Raw genomic sequence first — 15,684 nt, forward strand, 5'->3', positions numbered from 1 at the left:
ATCAAACTCAGTTTCTTAAGCCACAGAGATGGAGACCCTGCATGTGTTCCAATAAATGGAATCCCTGTTTGATTCCGCGCTACCATGAGGCTTTGCATTACGATCCATTGAACTCTGATGATGCTCCCAATTGCAAGAGACGGCCAACGCCAATACTGACAACAGCGGGAAGGTACACGCTCAACTGTGTTTACCTCATGCTGCTAGCCATGTGAAGGGAAACCACAGAGATCACAGTGCGTAGCTATAGATTACAAGAACATGTCACAAGAAATATTTCAGTGATGTTGGAGATATTGAGTACAAGATTTTTATACAGCTCATTTGAATTCTTTCATGCTATCTCACAACAACTTTAAAACGCATCTCTGTTCTGACCCAACGGCAGTCTCCTAAATTACCGTGGAGTTTTATCAACTTTGCTGTCCAATTGTGTTTCTGTCCACCTGATGAGTGTGAGACCAACCGTCTCTCTCATTTTACCATTATTTTGGTTTTGACCAAATTATTCAAGGGTTGATAAAAATGGCTCTCTTTCAAGCTCCATAGCGCCGCTTATTCGCCATCTCTCATCGCTTTACCCACAATTCATCAGCAGAAATCAGGTGGTTAATCACTATTCAGGAGGCATCAGCTTGATCAAGAGAACATGTACGCTTTAGGTCATGTTGAGGTAAAGTAGGGAGAGAAGTTATACATGGACCAAGTCTGAGAAATATGGGCTAAAAGCTTAAAAGCACCACCAAAAAGTTGCAAAGTTGGGTTGGGAAATTATCTGGGTTCGTCAATTTCTCTCAATTAAAGTGATTTTTTACGTAAATGTCTTGATTGATGGAGGCTAAATCAATGAAACAATGCTACTCTTGTGTCATTACAAATGGATGGGTTAGGTGACAAGTAAAGTAACCAAGGGCAACTCTTTTTCATTGGGTATTGTGTTTTCTTATCCCCCAAAAAACAGAATAACTAAGTGATTGAACCGATGCTAACATGTTCGCCTGCACTCCCCTGAGCTAACTTGCATCTTAACAAAGAAAAACCCCAGAGTGGAGGCGATGGAGCGGATGTGGGGGGGCGGGGGGTGGTGGATATATCAAATTACAGTACATCAGTGTTGAGGAGAAGCATCTTTCTTGAAGACTGGGCGTTGACAGACAGGAAGAGAGAACAGGCAAGGGAGGATAGCTGAAGATCTCTGCCTTTGATGAGACATCACAATATCCAAATCCCCCACTGCCTCTTATTTAAGTTACTGAGGACTCTTAAAAAAAAAAAAAAAGAAAAAGGAAGTTGTTCCAAAGTCGCTCAGAAGCTTGCGCGCTTTAGGTGAAGGGAGGGAATGGAGGGAGCAAGAAGAAGAAGAAGTAGGGGGGTGGGAAGGATAGGAGGTGGGGGGGTAGGATAATGTTTATGCATTAGATTTTCAAAGCGCTTTTTTTTTCTGCAAGGAAATTCAGATTCAAAGGTGTACTTCTTGCAGGAAGATCTAAAGGATTCTTTCTCCCTCTCCCTGTTATTGCTTGAGTGACAAAGTCTCTCTGTAGCTTAGCCAGGACTTTGTATGCACTCAGTAGGCCCTATATACCTACACCCAGCAAGAGGACTGAGTCACGTCTAACTGTATATATTATATATCATATTTTCTACGCTCAAACTACATATTTGACATCAAAGAGAACAGTAACACTAAAGTACCACCTAGACGGGGCAATCAAATACAACTGTTAACTCCAGTCAAGCTCTCTGCTTCCTACAAGCGATGCCACTGTGCTCACAATGAATTCTGAACCGTGTGCTTTGACTAAGTGATCGCTCCAAATTCATACTAATCTGAGCAATATTCGCCGAGACTTTTTCTAAGTGAAGTTTGAACTCCAAAACTTCAGAGGCAGAGCATTTGAAGAAGAGCTGAAAGAGCCGAGATGAGTGTATCTGTGTGTGTGTGTCTGTGTGTGTATGTATGTGTGAACGGAGGAGAGTTGCTGAGCGCAGCACTCGTACATACGTGTGATTAAAAATTCAAATGACTGCCTTTAGAATCGATGGAAGGCTTTGAGGCTCTATAATGAGGCTGATATATGAAGTTTAAACATTCGCAGCCGCTGGAAGTGCCACCGTAGAAAAAGATAGAAAAGGGAGGGAGGCTAAAAAAAAGGGGAAGATGTGTGGCTTTGATGCAGGGGTATCACCGTGGGGCACGGTTTGTTGGCTGGTGCTGCTTGGTACTGGGATCCGGAGCACTTTCTCAATGTTTGCGTCGTTCCCTGAGACGCCCTCTTGAGCAATCCCTTGTCAGGACAAACTGATGGGAAGGAGGGAACGAAAGAGGAAGAAGATGCAGGAACAGAGGTTTGAGCGATTGCAGGTAACAGAAAGAAAGAGAGGAGGAAGGAGTTAAAGAAAGCGGGATAAAGCGAGGGACAATCAGGGTCAAAAGGAAAAAGGTGCAGAGATGAAGGAGGGGAACAAAGGGGTGTCTGCCCTGAGCTCTCCTTCCCCTTCACTCAGATACACACACGTACACACACACACACTCGTGTACAAACACACAATAGGACATGGTGCAAAGGGGGGGCTTCATTCTGATGAACTGGGACAGAAGGAAAAAGGTATTAGTTCACATGCCGCTGAGTGTGAACGTACACGCATGTGGTCTCTAACTCTCTCTCTGTCCCTCCCTCTCCCTCTCCCTCTCCCTCTCCCTCTCCCTCTCTCACACACACAGACACACACACACACACACACACACACACACACACACACACACACACACACACACGCATTTCTATCTCTCCGAGCAGCGGGAGTCTAGTGCCACTTTGAACTTGCCTACCATTAAAAGCCTGACAGAGTTTTGAAGAGGCCTATTGAAAGGGAACCTGTGCATTTATGATGTAAATGTATTTTTTTCCCAACCCTTTCTTCTTCTCCCCCCTTTTTTCTATTTTGACAGCCTTTGAAATTTGTCATATGCACATCCAATTTAACAGTCAGAAAAGACGTCTTTGGCCTCCTTTTTTTTTCTTTTTGCAACAATCCATTTTCATATCAACTTGAAAGGAATTGACGGAATATTTTTGCTTGATTTCCTTTAATGTGATCACCACTGTTTCAGCTGCTCAAAGTGTATGAGTTATATACTTTTATTCAGGTAATTTTCTGTCACATTTACTCTCATAACCAATTGTTCAAAGGGGAAAACAAGTTTCTTCTCCGTATCTTCAGTCTTCTTGTACTGCCCTTTCTCGCGTTTCAGTGGCTGCTTTAACGTTTTCTTTAATTTGTGACACGCCCCCTTTAAATGCTTAGAACCCTTCCCGCCTGAGTCATAAAGCCTTTGAAAATAATTCCTAGTTTTTCTTTTAACTATATGCAGCTCAAGACAGTCTGAAGCTCCTTTCAAACTGGAGGATTTTCAGGTATTTTCCTTAATTTTGCACCATAGAATTGGGACCTGATTGGTGCAAGTATAATGTTTTAGTTTCTAACCCAGTGTAGCTCCTCGTATGAGACAGAACATTTCTGATAGGTGAGATGCAAAGTCCCATACTTGCATTGAAATAGATAAATCATATTTACTATAAAGGAAAACAAAAGCATCTTACTCATCATCAGAACCAAAAATTGCTCACATTGCAAAAAAACAAGACCGAAAAAGACGTTAATAATCAAAGTGGCTCTGACAGATGGAGCCTGTGGATCTTGTTCAGAGACGCCTGCCATCTTATTCTGGTATCACGATGAGACATGCTGGTGTCTTTTTGTTGGGTATATTAGAAGGTATCAGGTCCCTCAGGATGAAGAATTATCGGCAGATGGTAAGTTTTTGTATTTGTGGATATGATGTGGCTCTATCAGTGTCTGTCTCTTGAATTCATCTTATCCAGAACCTTACACTGTACTCCTATACGCAGGGTAAAAAAGTTCCTTAATGTTGTGCAAAACTTTTTGTGGCCTCAGAACATTAAGGAGACTCCTTCAAGTTGACAGTCATAGCCAAAGCTGGTTGAATAGAAGGCTTATTGTGGGGACATTCAGCATATTTGTTATGTTGTGGTGAACCTTATGTGCTGATAATAGTGTTAAGTGAATACAAGTTTTATCAGGACAAATTCAGGACAAATTTCTTTTGAGTTTGCCAACTGAAAAGAGAGTTATTTTTTATAAATTCCTCAGCCTACAGGGCAGCTTAGTGGTTTAATGCAATGAAATGGTCACAGGTTCAGTCCCTTCAGTGTGGATAAAAGTGTCAGCTACTGCAGAGTTTGAGCACATTTCAGAAGTTGATCCAATTCCATACTATCCCGACTCCAGTTTAAGGACCAACTTCACATTATGTCAAGAAACTCAACTTCAGAAACATATTCACCTATTTAACACAAAAAAAAGACATCATGAATGCTCATAACATGACACTCTATCCTTGGTGGAAACTCTGGCCCTTGACCTTTCAGTGAGTAGATACTGGAACAGATGAAAGACAAAGTGATCTCTATTTATTCATCTCTCTCCAACCTGTGGTTATGTGTGTGGGAAATGGAATGGTCAGGGGAAAAGTGTGTGTGTGTGTGTGTGTGTGTGTGTGTGTGTGTGTGTGTGTGTGTGTGTGTGTGTGTGTGTGTGTGTGTGTGTGTGTGTGTGTGTGTGTGTGTGTGTGTTTGGGCTGGTTCAAAGCTTCCAGCTGGACAGAGTGGTTAGATGAGAGCGGATGGTTAAGGCGTGAGTTGAGGGGTGGTGTGGGTGGGGTTTGGTGCAGGGAAGGGGGGGATCCACGACAGCTGTGGGCCGACCCAGCTCCACTTGCTTTCCCACCTGTCAGTTACCTCCACCACACACACACACACACACACACACACACACACAAACCTAATTATGCAGATATATGCACAGACATACATGCGGTTACACATATATGCAACAGGCGCAAATGGAAACTAAAAATGCCTACAAGCTTCCTCCGAGATGAAAAATATTGCACTACTTTTACACTTCTACAACGTTTACACTGTCATCTGTGCTCAGAGAGAGAGACAGAGAGAGAGAGTCTATTTGTGTATATTATTTTCTTGTGCTGTCAAACTGTTCTGATGTGTTATGCACCCAGGTGTTTGCTTCATATCCATGGTGAGGCCAACTTTTTTGAAAGTGTGGCCTGTAAACTTCTATTCTATTCTATTCTCCATACAATGATTCTAAGCCCACATATACTGTAGCAAAGATTCAATATATTACAACTGCAAGGAAATAAACACACATTTAAATACAAAGCACTCAAATAGGATCAAATATTGCTCCAAATATCTACGTTTAATTATAAAAGTCTGCATCTGGAACTAAATCGGTTTCGCACAACACACGTCAGTCTTACTTCATTTAACCTATTTAATTATTATTCTTTTCGCTCATATTTGTTTGGAAAGCAGTGGTTTGTAAAAACAGACATCATTCAAAACTAAATATTACAACAGTATACAAAGAATAAAACTGTATTTAAGAAAAAGAGACTATCTGTAGGTGTTGGTACAATAATTGTATATCCACATGCACACAACAGCAGTGTTAGCACCTATCTGTCAAAATTAAACATAACTACAGACTATAAAATAGATTAAATCCCTTTATTGATGACGATTCCTTAAATCCTTAATTCTTTACATTTCTGTTCAAAATGATGGTGGAAACAGTGAAGTGCCATGATACAGTGCAGTGTGCTGACATTCTCCAAACAAGTACAGCAACACTTTCAGACACGAGATACCTATTAGAGCTGATGTGTATCTCACCTCACTGGAGACCACCTATAGGTGCACAAAGATACTTTGTGCTGTATCTCTCACTCACTCACTCACACACACACGCAGGCACACACACACATTGTGTTGTTGTGTGATGACAGAGCCTTAATAAAGCCTGATCCCTGCCAGGCTGCGTCTCTCTGTTCCACAAACTCCTGCTGGTCGTCTGTCTCAAGAGTGCCGTAATTTACTGTCACAGAACTCAACTCAAACCGGCCACCACACAGCGCGCTGAGGGGGACGAGTCGAGGTGACAAAAATCACCGTCAAGAAGAAGAAAGAGAGAAAAAAACACATTTCTGCCTCCCCTTCTGAAAAAGAAACAAAGGAATAAAGTCTTCAAAAAATAATGGAAAGGGGGGGTTGGACACTGTTTTTCACAGACTCAAACACAAAACAGCAGTTCGCCCAGCTTTGTTTAGGTTTCCTCTTTTTTTTGAGTGAAGAGAAAAGGAAGTGGGGGCTGGGGGGGGGGGGGTTGCTAGGTGGTTGTCAACAGTGGAAGCTGCAGCCGCACCTGGCATCGTGTGACTGCTCTTTGATCACTTGTCGAGTGAAATTCCGCCACTGGATTAAAGTGAAGGAGGGGGCAACAGAGGGTGGGAGGACTAGAAAGAGTGAGGGAGAAGGAGAAGAAAGTGGATGACTTGTCTGAAACATAACCGTGTGTGTTTGGTATCGTTAATGTCGCCTGCATTGTCCTGTTTGCCGCAATTAAAACCAGCGTGAATTGTTGCGCGTGTCCCTCCTGGTTCAGTCCCTGCTCACTACAGAAGAGTTTTGTTTTGCCGTAATTGAACAAACTCATACTTTAATGATTCCTATTCATTTGAATAACTGTGTTGCTATCTGCCAATTTATATATAAGTACTTTCTTTCCCCGATAACCCAAATATTAGTTTTGTGGTGAGAAGTCCATACCGCCTCTTTAAATGTCAAAAATGCTAGAGGACCATTGCTGAAAAAGAAAAGGTTTGTCACAGTGTGTGTCTGTATCTGTACACACATTTCAGTGGGAAGATATGTTGAGTCATTTTGTTATAATGGTGCCACGTTCTTGTCATTCTTTCCCCAAAATACAGTGATTAAACAGCTGAGACGTTTGGGGGAAATTGTAAATCTGAATTCTCCTTAGGATGTTGTGTTCTTAATGAACTATTCAGGAACATAGGCCCTTTCACTTACGTCTCTGACTAGCTCCCCAAAGGACGAGTTGCGTTTTGTGACAGGTGATGTTGGCACACTGGACCTTCCTCTGAGAAAATGTGACGCACCGACTCAGGCCCTCCTTCAAACATGCCACGACGTCCAAGCTAAACTGTTAGCGGTACCAAGTTAACACCTAGCGTGGGAGCCACGACAGAACGTTGTTGCTCTGAATGGTGGGAGCGACCTTGACTGAAGCACTAGGAATTCTCTCCACTTGACAGCTGGCTCTCACGTACGCCCTTGACTTAGCATGTGTTAATGCTGTCAGAGATGTTTGGGAAAGGAACTGCAGGCACGGTAATCTGTGCTATGTTTGCCACAAGGCTAAGCTAAGCTGCCCGTGGTATGTACAGTGAGGCGTTGACAGTGACGCTACCAGTTGTTCGATCCTCCACTGGGGTGGTACAGAGGGATCAAAGTGAGCGTAGATTTTCCCAGGTTGCAATGGACGGGCATGGCAACTGGGTGCAGTGATGGTGGGAGGGTTTGTAGTCATGGCAGCTGCCTCCACTGTGATGTTACCATAGGGGTGCACCAGCATGCTCCACCTATACAGTCATTCTCCACATATACTGTATTTCAAAATATAGGGGTTGTCATACTGAGAAAAATACTACAATGTCTCAATGGAAGATTGGAAGAAGGTTTGCGTCTCAGGTGTGAACTGTGGGGGGGAGGGGGAGGGGGATCCTTGTATTGCAAGGATCAACTAACCAACAAGTATTGTTTTAAAATTTTTAAACAAGAGATTGCATGTATTTAAGAACGAGGCATAGTGTTACTGAAAAAACAAACACAGAACTCACTACATCGTTTAGTGAGTTAGCCGAGCTCCGGTGAGTAGAGGAAAACACTCAAAACCGAACTGCAGAATCACAGGTTTTATTATATTCAGCTGAACAGACGTCTCATATACAGAACCTCGTGTTCATGTACCTCGCTGAGAACGCGCCGATGGGTTTTTCCATCAGTGCTTATATCCCCTTCATCAATACTGCTGAGTCATGTTTGACTATGTCTGCTAAGAGTTGTTGTTCTTGATTTTACAGAACAGAGAAAACTTTGTGACAGGATGCATCTGGTCTGGTAGCAGTGGTTTCGACATAGGTCAAGTCTTGTTTCTTGGACACACTTCCTCAAACCACAGTTTCAACCACTTAACATGATTATACAAGCACTTAATCATACAAGAATAACATTTTTCATCCACAATAGTTAACTCGAACTCTCACTAAGTGTTGTTGAGACCTCTCACTCAACACATGACAATATTTCAGCTGGACCAGCAGGTGGCAGTAGCTTATGAGCTGATGTCTTTCCCGCACTAAACAAGTTACAGAAACAAGTTATAGAAACCAAAGGCAACTCTACTTTACGTTGCTGTGGTTACTGATGCTGAAGGTATTGATGAGTGTCATGTTGATGAACGCACGCAGCCGCTACTGCTGAGGCCGGAGAAAAGAGGTGTGTTAAATTCCTGCATAATACTCATAATACTCATGCATGATGACGGTTAGACTGCACACATTTTATCCCTTTTATCCTGCTAAATGTGGAGTACAGTTAATGAAGTAACATGTCAGTGACTACAATAAAAATAAGTTATTTTATACACAGAGTGGGAGAAGCCATGTACATACTCTGGACTGCTGGACTAAAATACATTTTCATTCAGACATGTTTTTGGTAAACCAAACTAAGGCATCAGACACACCAAGGGAGGATTATGATGTCAAATTTCATACATAGTAGACTCAGGCTTCTCTTTCATTTAGGGCTGGAATGTAGAACTCTGTAATTATATATAATAAAATAAGACTGACAGAATCTAAATAAATCCTTGTAAATGATTACTTGTTTACTTGTTTACAGAGATTGCATTGATTTAACGTTTTCATTGTGATGAATTCCTTTGGAATATGTTAATAACTGTATATTTGGGTATGGGAGTGGAGTGAAAATACTCTGTGACAGCCACATTACTGATGTTGAAGAATGTTGAACAGCACATCAAATGACATGGGCTACAAGGTATTTATAATTGTCTCTGGTGAATAAACAATAAATTAACCTTAAATGTATAACATCAGTAGTCACAAATTCGCAATGCAGACCAAACTCTATGAGGCCCACCTACTGTAGCTGTATTTTGTCTGTACCCATGGGAATGTATTCTGAGGATGGGTTGCATCATCTTGTGTTGTGTATATGCATTGTTGTGCGTCTGTGTCTGCATGTGTAGTCATGCAGGGTTGTGGTAACCTCTAAAAGCCCTCTCCACCTTGCCTTGGTTCCATGGGAACCTGTGCGTAGCTTAATCCTCCTTTTGGCTGGAGAGGGCTTCTCCAAACAAATCATCCAGCTCTAAGACCCACTGCTCCTCAAGTGGGCTCCTGGCTCTCCTTGCCAAGCCTCACCAAAAAACCTCTCTCCTTTCTTCTCCCTTTTCTCATATGCCGCACATAAAACAGCTACCCACCGTGAGGCAAATCCCCTTGTCTCTGTCTCTTTTCTTCTTGGGGTAAGAGAAGGAGAAAGGAATGGGGTGTGGATAAGCCAGGACAGCAGGAGATTGTCAAGTTGAAGAACTAAGATGACCTGTTTTTGGAAGTGGGGGTGAGTCTGAGTAATCGTAAAGGGGTCATTCTTTGATATGAGGCCAGAGGAAAGTGAGGATAAAGGGGTGTAACTAAAGACATTGATACGGCTTCCTCTGGTCACAGATGAGGCTCTTTTATTCAGCGATATGAAGATATGTACCATCATGGTTTACCAAATGCTTGACCAACTTTGAAAGGTCAGTTTTATAAGTGACAATAACCTTATGCTTCCTCCAAAATATCCAGTGTTGTTTACTTACTCACTTGCAGGCTTTAATGTCAAATTGGAGGAGTAAATATTATAACCACCAGGGGGCAGTGTCAGGGCTGAACATCTATTGTCCCCGAGCTGTATCAGGACACCAGAAGAACTGCTTGTACTTCTGCTGCAGCCTCCACAAACATAAATAACACTACAGCTCCATTGTTCATCTGTATTCTCTGTATGTTTAGCCATTATATAATAAATATTCCTGATTTCAGTTGATCCTTTTTGCTTTGATGGCGGCAGTGGCAGCACTACTGAATGATTTGTTTACCAATTCAGTTTTATGAGCATGTGCTCCCCAGATTAAAGGCAAGATCAGATCCCAGTCTCCAGCTGCTCCTGGTGTGGTGGCCAGGATGTGTTGAGGTTCATGAGCTGTGTGTCCAGGTGGACCACATATATGAGAATATGATAGCCGACCACTGGCCTGGATCAGTGCGCGTTAACCCCTGCTGCTGTCTCCAGCTGGTCAGACGGAAGTGGACCTACCTGATTGCTGACACACACCTGCAGCTGCCTGACCCTGTGTGTGTGTGTGTGTGTGTGTGTGTGAGAGAGAGAGAGAGAGAGAGAGAGAGAGAGAGAGAGAGAGAGAGAGAGAGAGAGAGAGAGAGAGAGAGAGAGAGAGAGACTGAAAGAACTTTCACTCTATATCCTCAGTAAGAGCTAGCCAGCTACAGGGCAGCAATTATGAGGGTAGTAGGCATTCTATTGCTCAAGGACACTTCAGCAGGACGGCTGCACAGTAAATGGGAAATGAAAGACGACTTTCCACTCCATCTCTGCTCACTCTGGTTAATAATGTTATCTGAACTAGTGATCATCTCTCTCCTCTCTCTCTCTCTCTTAAATCATGAGGCTTAAGTGTTAACCACCGCTACTTGAAATACAGTGGATTGCTGAGATGGGTCGCATTTGACACGGATTCCAAGTCAGCAATGAGGTGCTGGTTTCTTAACAAACTTACAAACATGCTGGATGTATCTGATAGATACTGTATGTTACAACTTCCAAGCGAAAATGTGTGCAAAGAAATGAAATGGTTGGAGGAAATGTGGAGAACAGCTGGCTGATCATTTCTGATTATTCAGGTTAGAATACCTGACATGTTCTGTAGTCGGGTAACAACAAGGACAACAATGCTCGTTTATAGCAACACTGTAGTTGCTTGGATGGCCTGTTTGTCATCAAGTTCCGCCATTATTATCTTTTTTTTCTTGTTTTGAATCTTCTACCATGAGTATTACTGCTTTTCCTCCCCCACCACCTTTGAGATTTGAATGAGTTTCTCTTCCATCAAGGTTAGTTTCACTTCCTCCATTTCCTGCCTGCCTGTGCCCTTTAGTGTCGAGTGTGTATCACTTTGTTTATGAGAATGTAAGTGACATAGTTGGTTTGCCTGCAGTCATGAGCAGTAGATTACTCAAGATTACTTTCAGTACATTAGAACAAAGTTTACTCTCTGTAGTAATGAGTTTAAATTGAAAGTTGTTAACCAGAAGTAAAATGCGTGCAAGTCAATATGATAATGTTTGGCTGGTAAATAAGTCAGCTATTGTAAATTCCACCCTCCTATTACATCACAAAAAGGGAAGACTCATACTAGTGTATCTAGTGTTCAAGTGTGTACAAAGATATACAAGATATACAAGTAAAGCTAAATAATCATCACTGTACATAACTTATATTTGGCTGAATCTTTATGAAACAACATAAATAATGTCTAATTTAAAATCTGCTCATGATAAAGTCTAATTTTTACATTGATTTGTGTTAATTGTGTTGAGTTTCTTTCACAAGCTACAAAATGATGTCATTGTTTCCATGTGAATTTAAAAAGGGGGTAAATGTGCACTCAGCATTCAATGGCTTTAAAATGTTGAATGTGTTGAATATTATGTGACGTATGAAGTATTTCTGACTTATTCTAATCAGACTGTGCTGATTGGCATGCAGTTTGATGTAACATAAGACTATATTGTCTTTGTTGATGCTTTATTGGCAGAATACAAAGGAGGAAGCATAACAACTGGATTGCAGAAGTGAAGTTACTCATAAATATGTTTGTAATACTGTTTCAGAATAAATATGTGGGTAATAGGTAAGGTAATGAAGATATGAAACAATATTTTCTACAAGGTAAACAAAGAAAAGAATTGATAGCCTTACACAAGCCAACCAGATGCTATGACTGCTGGCAATATATTTAAAAAAAGAAATGAAAAATAATTACATTTCCACCCCTCTCTCATCATTCCTTCCTTTAGTTTTCCTGATTCCAGTCTTTCCAGCAAGGATCCCATTTCTGGTGTAGAAGAAGTTGATGAGAGAAGGATTCATGGGGGAGGGAATGTACATGTCACATTTCGAACCACCGAGGCTTGGTGCACATGTCACAATGTAAGAGAAGACGAAGGTACCGTGTTTAAACATGCAGCTATCTGTCACTCTTCCTCTGTGAAGAGCAAATGAGCACTTGCCAAGGAGCTCACTGTTCCAGTCACGGTCTGCTTCATAAACCTTGAACATAAGTCGGGTTTTCATGTTCATGCTGATGGGCCTGAAGTAAAACATCTCTGACCATCTAGGGTCGTCATTGTTATTTATAACAGCAGCAGCGCCACTGAGCCATCTGTCTTACCCCATACATCACCATATCGCTGATGGGCATAGAGGCTCAACACCCGAAATGTTGCAAGACCTCTCTTAGTGGGACATCAGTTTGACCTGATACTGAAGAGACTGTAGCAGACACATGCACAGGGGGCCCTCGCACTGGATCTGTGTCCAGCTGTGCAGGATTCTGAGAACCTCTTCATTAGAACATTTTTCTTTATGTACTTCCTCACTTCCAGCGGTATCAGACCACATCAGGCATTGTTTTCAGTGAGTCAAGCCAACTATCATAGATTTGGCAGCTTGAATGTCAGTTGACTTGATCACCTCCTCCACGTAACGGTCACTAAATGTATTCCTATAACTTTGGCACTACAATTCATTCTCTATTTCTGCTCTCATATACTCTCTTCCATCTAAGATCTCAAAACATATCAGAAATCTTGTTGTGTTCAATACTTCATATCAATTTAGAAATTATTTCAAATTTGTAGCTGTACTTCTTTCATGTCTGTTATGCAACTACCACATCAACACCAACACCAACACCTCCCCCACACACAACTCACAAATTCACCAACACTGCATGTGAGATTGAAGAGTGTTGTCCAACTGTGGCAAGAAAATATTTACGTCAATAAAGATCTGTAGCTATTCACACATTACAGATGTTTCATAGTTGAACATGTCCGGCCCTTTGTTCAGTTTCTACAGGGCTGATCATCAGTTAGAGAGACGCATGCAGAGCTGTCTTGGTGCTTCAATGGTCTAAGATGCCGGCAAAGAATCTCTGATGTTGTGGTTTGAACTGTAATTGTCATGCGGAGGAATCATAACTGCTCTGCTTCCTCCACTTACTTGCCACAAGAACAAATTGTCACGTGTTTCATCATTGTTCATTTTTTTCTCTTGACGCTTTCACAGCCTCACGTGTGGCCTCACTCATATTTGTTTTTTGAGGTCGGTAAATGTATTGTGCAAATAAGATGAAGTGAAGTTAGAATAGGTGGTCCTTCCAACTTCTGCCTCCCATTTCCTATAATGGGGAAGTTAATGTTTCATCTTTTACTGCTTCCCTACAACTGGAAGCAGCATCACCTTGTGAAGGCTTGCAAAGGTTGTAATTAACCTTTTCACCACAGGGTGGCACTAATTTCCACCTTGAAATGAATAGAAATGTGGCATTTTCATGACAGTGTCATGAGAGCTGTCATGTGTCTGAACTCAAGCATTTCTCATTCGGGATCAGAAATGCTTCTTTGTTAAATATGAACAAAACCATTAATGTTGAGATTTTTATTTATATTTTTATTCAAAAAACTATTAGTAAAAGCTACAGAGAAGTTATATTACCTCTGTTGCTTGTGGAAATTGTTGTATTTAAAATATGAAAATGTATGAAATGACTAGAAATATAGAGAGTACCAACTGCTGAACTCTAACATTACAATAAGGTTACAACAAAGCATTTCACATTTAATAAATATAAACACACACCTCCTCTCACTCATATTTCTGTATTGGCAGCTTTGCATTGTTTATCAACGATCATCTGCCTTTGTGGAGTGTGTCTTCTCCCTTCTGTCAAAACTGACGTTTTTGAACACAACTTGTGTGACATGAGGGAATTGATGTATCCAGCATCTATTTATAACGCAGAGTGCAGGTGAGCTCATACACAGAGGCAAAGTGATTGCTTGGGATCTTCAGAGAGCTTTTTGTGCCTGTGTAAACACACGCACACACATGGGGATGCACCCTCACATACATGATCCCATGCACACAAACCCTTTCAAGATTGTAGAAAGGAGGCAAGATGTTCAAAATCAGAATCTTCTCTCCTGAGGGCAGTGCAGATCCATCCTGCACCACTAGATCTTCTAATCCTCTGAGCACTTCAATCAAATGATCTGAAACACACAGCTGAAACCAACAGATTTTACCCACATACAAACAGCTTCAAATGCAATGTAAACAACTATTCACACAGCTTCCCGTCACCATGTTTTAGGCCTCTAACTGTGAGGTCAAATGGATCAAGATCCCAGAGTCAGATAACAACAAAGATATGGCTTTAGACTCAGCAGAACATGTTCCCATGGTGGTATACTGCTATCACCCCAGAAAAAAAGGAACAGCACTTGTGTGAGAATCAAGGTTGGGAGGAAGATAGCTTTGTTTGCATATGGTTTTATTGTGGTCACCTGCACCTAACTACACAGTGAGACTGAAAGTGAACTTGCTGCAGCCTCAAAAAGGAAGTAGGCGAGGTTTCATCTGTCAGTGACAGTGTTGCAAAATGTTCCAAGAGGTGCATTTTAAATCAAGGTTGTAGGCTAAACAGATGAGGCACTGTGTTGCAAGAGAAAGTATAACGATTTTTTATCAGGATTTTTCTTTAACAATGGTGAAGTTTTAAAGCTTTTGGTAGTTATTTCCCTGGATTTCCCTGGATTAATCTTCCAGTCTGGACATTTTGAGATTATTTGAGCAACATCACTAATTGGATTACAAACTTTTGGAACTACCAATTTTTCGAAAAGAAAGTTAGTGGGACAGAGTTTGAGTTATTAAGTGACCTAAGGGAATTGTGTCTCTTGGATATCAGCATTGTGACGATGCCTGTGATTGTACTGGAGGCCAGAGACTTTGCCAGTCCGCTCTTTTTGGTGCGGACATGTGCAGTCTTATGTGGTTGTGTCACCTTCAGTCTAGTGGCATCCTTGGAACAATCAGAGTTAAATGAAACATCTCATCACCACAAACTGAACACATTCAAGATCTTCTGCATGTTTACCTGGTGCTTCTTCTTCATCCTCACCCTCCTCATCCATGTTCTCAGCATCATCCAATTCCACAGCCTCATCCCTGTATCCTGGAAGAACCTGACGGTGACAGTAGCGGCCTTAGGTGCGCTGATGTGCCTCAGCGCTTGTGTGGTTTTTCCTTGGCTTGTTATCGATCATAGCCAGGTGATGCCGCGCCCTGTGGCTGCTGCTGTGGTGTCCTGTCTCACCTTTATGGCCTACACCTCTGAGTCCTTTGTGATTTGCACCCAGGCCCATGAGCAGAGGGGCTACATGGGCAGCATGTCTGGCCTCCTCAAAATACTCCAGTTCTGGGGAGGTTGTCAGATGATTCCGCTTATTGTGGAGGAGGTTCATGTTTTTTTGTTGCCTGAAAATGAACGACCTCT

The 15,684-nt window shown here is 41.8% G+C and overlaps 1 pseudogene; it reads right to left on the minus strand.

Moving 5' to 3' along the window:
- Positions 1 to 12,101: 12,101 nt before the first annotated feature.
- On the minus strand, positions 12,102 to 15,652 carry LOC142994836 (perforin-1-like; annotated as a pseudogene).
- Between the last annotated feature and the right edge of the window lie 32 nt (positions 15,653 to 15,684).

The sequence above is a fragment of the Genypterus blacodes genome, unplaced genomic scaffold (assembly GCF_046128005.1).
Source record: "Genypterus blacodes isolate CSIRO-AG114 ecotype Tasmania unplaced genomic scaffold, CSIRO-AGI_Gbla_v1 ptg000030l_1, whole genome shotgun sequence".
Lineage (NCBI taxonomy): Eukaryota > Metazoa > Chordata > Actinopteri > Ophidiiformes > Ophidiidae > Genypterus > Genypterus blacodes.